The following is a 7,495-nucleotide window of genomic DNA, read 5'->3' on the forward strand; positions in this document are numbered from 1 at the left end:
GATGAAATCATTCTTTCCTAATGAAGAAATGATAAGGATTGATACTGTCCCTGCCATATTGCTAAGAGCTTCCTAGGTCATCTAGTTCTACACTGCATCCAGTTCTCAACCAGATTGCCCGGGTTGGTGTGATAGCCAATCGCTGTGTTTATTAATCCATAACATTAATTGCAGATTTAGTGACACCTTTTGATCATATCTATGCTTTTCTGGTTTTGGCTGGTTTTTCAGACACCAGTTTCACTGTCTTTCGTTGCACCAACGTCATGCCTCTCCCGTCTCCCAGGCTGTATATTACATTGAGAGATCAATTGGAGTGATTGCTTTAACATGCATCACATCAAATTAATCCCGGTTATATTCCCACTGACAAAAGTGCTGACCAGCCAATTTCAAATCACTATCCTTTCTTTTCCCTTCTCTGCATGACTCTGTGACTGAAATCAATTGATAAAGCTTGAACGCAATTTGATTTGATGTTTTTCTGCAACTTATTTTCAATGACCATTGCATTGAAAACAGAGTTAACAGTGTCTGAGTAAGAGTAAGACAAATAGATTCAGGGAAGTTCAATTCCTCCCATGCTTTCACAGCCAGAGTTGGGGTAGGCTGAGACTTGGAGACCATTAACTGCTCTGGTATCCAAAAAGACTGGGCAGAACCCTAGCTATTTGATTGTGAGTCACTGCATGCTGCTCAGTAGGAAGTTCAGCTGGAAGCTGAGCGGGATTAAATCCAGCTTTCCTGTTTTTTTTTTTTTTCCTTTTTCTTTAATGAATTGGTTGATTCTTTAAAACATTTTTTGATCTACACACAGAAAGAGAAAACGGCAATCATATGTTGTCTACTAGTTGATCCCTAGGGGGCCACGATAGACAGGGTGAGAAGAGAACTGGCTTAAGGGAGGGGCCATTTGTTAACACCCTTCTGGAAGATGTCATTGAAAGCAATTGGATTAAACTGAATTTCTTATGCTGAACTTCATAAGAAATGACTTTAAGAAGACAATTTTCCCTTAGACTTGACAAGCACAGTAGATGATGTGCTTCAGTTTAAAGGACATTTCTGAAAATTCCTTTCTTTCAATTACAAATGTGTGTATATCCATGACTATAAGAATCCTAACCTAGGCGATGCTGATGATGCATCTGGAGATACTTGATATGAAAGAGACACAGCCACATATTTCTGTGTTTCAGTTCCATGAATCTGTAGCTCAAGGATTTCAGGAGATGGGTTGCCCGATTTCTATGGCTGATGAGTGATGAATGGTGGGTCGAGTGAGGTGAGGAATCCTATCACCAGACAGGACAGAATTTCCAGAGCAGCAGGTCAAGGATAGCCTCTGCATGAAGCCAGCTTGAATGAATCCCTGATGTCTCACCCTGACAGCTGAGTTGTGTCTAGTCAGTTTCTCCTCCACCTACCAGGATTGCATCCTTTTCATGCAAAGAAGAGAGACTGTGGGGATAAAGCCATTCTCCCGTGGGCCTTGGAAGGTCACCCACACTCTTGCCCAAGACATATCATATCAAAAACAAGAAGAGAGTCTTAGCTCAAGAGATATGGGAACACAAATGGGACTTGGAGTGACAGAGATGGCAAAAATATAAGCGAAACATAGCTTCTACTTTTTTCACAGTTTCTCATTTCTTCTTTGAAAGAGTTAGAGACCTGTGATCACACACACACACACACACACACACACACACACACAGATTTTGTAGGTGAAGTGAGTGAGATCTGCTTGATATTACTGAGTACACTCCTAAGAAGCAATGTGGGGTCTGTCACTCTAGAGCTCGCTTTCCTGTGTTAGAAGGCTCTTAATCCTGAAGGCTGCCCTCTCTTTTCTGAGCCCACAACTTCACCTGTGGCCACCTCACCCAGCAGGGACTGTCTGGAAGGTGCTCAGTGGGAGCAGGTGGCTCACGGGCTGCAGAGGTGCAAAGAAAGGAGGACCAGGCTAGCGTGTTCAGGTCCTCTAAGCTGAACCCACTCAAAGTAATGAGAACACAGGTGCCTGAGATTCACATGCTCTTGACTGACCTCTTCAGTGGAGCGGGGCAGGATCATGGAGAGGGAAGTGGAGAGTGGGATCAGAGACAGGAGCCAGAGGCACAGGAGCTGGCATGGCGCCTCAGCTGACTAGTCCTCTGCCTTCTGATTCATGAACAATCCTCTCCACTTCCAATCCTGTGTTCTGCTGATGGCCTGGGAAAGAAGTGGACAATGGTTGAAAGTGTGGGGCACTGGTACGTACCCATGTGGAACATTCAGTATTGGAACCATTTGTGGAGTGAGCATGTGGATGGGAGATCACACTCTTTCTGTGCTTAATTTTGTCAATCAGATATTTTATTGAAAAGCAGTAAATTAAATCAATGATTAAAATAGAAATAGAACTGCGGAGGTCAGCACAAGAACTGTGATTGTTTGATATAGAGAATCAACGACAAAGAAATCTGGTAGCAAACCCCTAACACTCCAGGTTGAAGAATTTGTGAGGTCTAGCTTTCAGTATGTCGATGTGTCTCCTCCTCACGTATCAGCCTTTAGGTAGGACTTGATACAGGTGAGTACTGACTGAAAGCTAGTATCTTTTCTTTCTTCACTCACGGCATGCCCATCATAAATTCTGTATCTGGGCTTGGTGTTATGGCTCAGTGTCTAAATCCTTGCTTTGCCACACCAGGAGCCCATATGGGTATCTGTTTGTGGCCATGACGCAGCCAATGGAAGATCTTTTCTCCTTGTCTCTCCTTTCCTCTAAAATCTGCCTTTCTGATGATTTGTTACTGAGTGAGAAAATACATCATGAAATAAATATTGGATACATTCTCTCTCTCACCCTCTCTGTGTGCATTGATGTATACATGTATATAGGAATATATGCATGCACACTCACATATATATTTATATATATATGAAGCATACATTAGTATGAAGGTGTGCATTTGAAGCATCTGTTAAGATAAAATGCAATATTCTAGAAAGAAGCTTAGCAGTTGCCTGTCTCAAGCAGGGAGTTTGGGATTTAAGACACAAGGTAAGATTCGAGGAACAGGATATGTCAGACTTCTCTATCAGTGGGTTGGAGCAGGGTTGGATTGGGCACTTCAGGAGGGACGAGAGAAGGTGCAACTGCTACTCATCTGCCTTCCCTGGAAGGTTTCAGAAGCTAAGATGCAAGGGAATGTTCTGAGCAGTGGCAGACATAAAGACACACACACACACACCACACACAAACACTCAAAACACACACACACACACACACACACACACACACACTCTACTCTCAATTCATGCAAGTTTCCTACAATGTCCCTTCCTTCTTTGGAACGGTATGTCACTCTGATTTTTCAAGTTTAGAATTCTCCATCTCTCCTATATATCTGACTTTGCAATAAAAAGAAATAAATTTTAAGAAAAACAACAAATTTCCATACAGAAGTTTAAGACTAGAGTGGATGATAAATGTTGAGGTGGTTAAAGACTCATCTCTGTAGCCAGATAGGCCTAAACATAACACAAATCAATGTTTCTTTCTAAATCACATGTCCACGACTTGGGCTCTAATTCTCTCTCTCTCTCCCTCTCTCTCTCTCTCTCTCTCTCTTTTTCTCTCTGTCTTTTTTCCTTTTAATTTGCCAATCTAAACAGTCACTTCCTGGACTCCTTTACTTTAACACACTAAAGGGACACTTGAAATCCATGATAAATAGCTAGCCTCTCTGCTTCAAACCCACAAAGCTAGCTTTCTCCAAACCTTGATTGAGTTTGATCTAAGACTATTGGCTGTGCTTGATGTTCAATTGAACGCTCAGCCTATAAAACAATCAGCTATTGGGTTTAGGTGCTAGTTTGAGTTGAGACTCCTTATTCAAGAAAGAAAATACACATTTTTTGTTTCGTATTTGAGCAAATCTCATTTTCCCAGGTTGTGTTCCTGCCAACAGGTAGACGGTGATTTCTGAGATTCTTCTCGACAGCAACGGGCAGCACAATGAATCTACTATCTGCCCTTACAATTAACTTTAAGAGATCATCTGTGGGCCTCGCATTCTGTGCAAGAATATCCACAGATGACAATGATGGTGGCTTGAGAAATTACTTCAATGTGTCGCTCATGGATTGTTCCATTTCTCTGGTTGAATCTATTTCCAACATTTTCTCGTGTATTTTGTGCAAACTGAAGCTTTCAAAAGATACAAAGTAGGACCTTTGAATATGGGTTTTAAGCGATTTCAACATATCTAGCCTAATTTTGTCGGCCTAAGAAATATTAGCAGTTCCTCTGTGACTATGGGGAATTGATTGCATAATTCCTGGGCAGAATCAGAATTCCCAGATACCCACGTCTCTCCTATAAAGAGCAAAATCCTTTCCGGTGAGCTAGAAACCACTCCTGTGTATCATCATTGCATTATATGAAATGTGCAGAAAAAATGAAATATTCATTGATGTTTGTTTAGGTGCTATGTTTATGGCAGAGATGAGTTAAGTTTACATATTCAACACAATGGAAATGTTTTTAGCAATGGCTTCTACGTTTAGTTGAACCACTGATTCCAGAAGATTCTGGTATGCACAGAAGGCGTTTGGTGTTTTGTGTACTTCAGAAAAATTGAGAACAGACATCATAAGATGTTGAAAATCTAGAAATGTATAGAGTAGAAGGATGAATAGCGTCAGGGATCACATCACACAAATTAACGTAGTCAAAGGTTCTAATCGTGGGTGCAGTGCCACCCTTCTGTTTTCCAATTCATTTATTTTTGTATTGAGTTTTAAAGATGTAGTGCATTTCATTGGAATGTCAGATTGACAGAGAAAAGCAGACACACAAGGAAAGATCTTCCCACTGCTGGTTACCTCCCCCAGGAACCACAAGGGCTAGAGCTAAGCTAATTTGAGGCAAGGAGCCAGTAGTCTCTTCAGGTTCAACCATGCAGATGCAGGGTCCCAAGGTTTTGGACAGCCCTCAGTGGCTTTCCCTAACCACAGGAAGGGTGATGGAAGCGGAGTGCCAAAGCCGGGATACAAACTGGTGTCCACATGGAATCTCGGCACATGCAAAGCAAGGACTTTAACCACTGGGCTATCACACTGGGCCCATAACTCATTGAGTTTCAAGATTTCTTTGTTTATTTATATTTGTTACAGCGTTATCTCTACAGAGAGGAGGAGAAACAGAGAGGAAGATCTTTTGTCCTATGATTCACTCCCTAAGTGACCAGAACAGCTGGATCTGGGCCGATCCAAAGCCAGAAGCAAGGAGATTCTTTGCGATCTCCCTCACGCATGCAGGGTCGCAAGCATTGCACTGTCCTCAACTGCTTTCCCAGGCCACAGTCAGGCCGTGGGATGGGAAGCAGGGCCACCAGAATTAGACCTGGCACCCATATGGGATCCTGGCACATTCCAGGCAAGGCCATTAGCCTCTAGGCCACCACGCTGAAAACAGTATTTATTCACATTCATTGCAAAGGCTAGTCGGAGAGTGAAGGAGAGACAGACGAAAAGCTCCTCCATTATCTGTGGAACACGTAGGCACGCAGCCGTCCTCACCTCCTTTCTGGGAATAAGTAGGGAGCAGCACAGAACTACATCCCATGCAACCCAAAATCTGCACCACATGGGACCAAGGTGCCTGCAGGCAGAGGTTCAGCCAGCTGACCCAATACATGATTATTTTCAGCAAGTGGGAATGCCACTTGTTTGCTCAAATGAGACCAGTAGGAACTGACCACTAAGCTTAAAATAGGCTTATAAGACAGAATATGCAGAAGGGCCTTCCTCTAAATTCCATGCTCACCTGTGTCTGCTATCACTGGTATTACCACTGAGAACTCCAAAAGTGTCCAGGAAGATGAGTAGTCACAGCGGTTGCCTCCAGAATCCCCTCTGGGATCCCAGGCCCACTGGACATACTGCCCCATGGTCAGACCACCGACACAGCTCTCATTTACACAGTCCCCTCTTAAGCAGCCCGCCTGGGCCAAGGGCCCCTCCTGGCCAGGGCCTCTGACCCCAGGAGGGTGGGAAAATAGTGGGCAGATGTGGGGTCCTGGGCGCTCAGTCAGCGGTGAGGCCAAAACCGCACTGCAACTTGTTCTTGTGGTGTTTCAGGAAGGCGCTGAGGGCCAGCATCAGGGGCAGTGGCGGGAGCTTCTTCTGCGTGGCACCCGCAATCCAGTTGCTGTCCACAGAGCCTTGGAAGAGCAGGCCTTGGGCAGGTCCAGCTGGTATCTGAAGGAGACACTGGTTTCCTGCAGCCGTGTGCTGGCCTCAAACTCCACGCCCACCTGCAGCAGCTCACTACCTTTGTGGTATTATGTTGCGTGCATGCCTGTCTGGCCCAGTGTGACTGTTGTCAACCATTTAGTCAGTGTGTATTTGCCGGTCAGGGAAATGATGGTGCCCTCCTCCCCAAGCTGCTGGTGGTAAACCAGTTCTCCACTCAGGGCCAAGCTCGGCGTGATGCTCTGCAGGTAGTGGGCCACGGGGATTCCTGAGCCCACCAACACATCAGGGTTACCCAAGGTCACGGCTGCAGTGGAGTCAGACCCCCAGTGTTCCCTGTCTAATTGCCAATTCAGAAACTTGGGCTGCTGGATGGCCAATTCACAAACTTGGGTCTGAATGGCTAACTTGGACCTGAGTCTGGGGCCCAGCTGATGGATGACCTGAGCGTTGAGGCTGCCACTGTTGTCCATGTCCCCCACCAGCATGGGGAATGCCTCCGTGGGGCTCAGCTGCTTCGTCCCCACATACCTGACCCTAAAGTGGTAGTTGGACTCCCTAATTGTGCTGAGAGCAACTGTGTGATTGACCTGGAAGTGCTTACTCTAACCTTTGTTGACTGTGAGCTTGACCCCTTCCATCTGAATTGGAAACAGCTCCTTGCACTTCCGCTGATACTCCACTAACATGCGGGGTTTAGGCAGGTAGCTGAAGCACCCGTCGTCCTCAGCCCCCGGGTAGTGAGCTAGCAGTCAACACATTGCCCATGGTGACCTGCGAGCGGTGAGAGCAGACATCAGGGCTCACCTGTCGGCCCCGTGCACACTGGCGGCTCAGCGCTCACCCCATGCGCCATATTATACAGAGTCTTTAGAAGTTTAACAAAATACCATGTGTCAATTTTCGGGACATGTACATTGGGCTAAATGTAAAGAGTAGCTTTATGAGTGGAGGCAGGAAGTTCATTAATTTCCTCTTCATGTTCGTTAGTTGTACATCCACCCACACACCGATTTAACCATCCAGTGTATTCTCTATCTTCTTTGGAAATGTGCAGTTTTGAAAACAAAATCTATAATCAGGGTTTTAACTTTAAATCACAACCTAGGGTCCTGGCACAATAGCCTAGCAGCTAATGTCCTTGCCTTGAATGCGCCAGGATCTCATATTGGCATTGGTTCTTTTAATTTTTCTTTACATTTTATTATTATTATTATTATCATTTTATGATACAGTTCCATATTCCCTT

The 7,495-nt window shown here is 44.8% G+C and overlaps 1 pseudogene; it reads right to left on the bottom strand.

Moving 5' to 3' along the window:
* Positions 1-6,078: 6,078 nt before the first annotated feature.
* LOC131483052 (mitochondrial import receptor subunit TOM40 homolog) lies at positions 6,079-6,935 on the bottom strand (annotated as a pseudogene).
* Positions 6,936-7,495: the final 560 nt, after the last annotated feature.

Source organism: Ochotona princeps, chromosome 22 (genome assembly GCF_030435755.1).
Source record: "Ochotona princeps isolate mOchPri1 chromosome 22, mOchPri1.hap1, whole genome shotgun sequence".
NCBI classification, from domain to species: Eukaryota; Metazoa; Chordata; class Mammalia; order Lagomorpha; family Ochotonidae; genus Ochotona; species Ochotona princeps.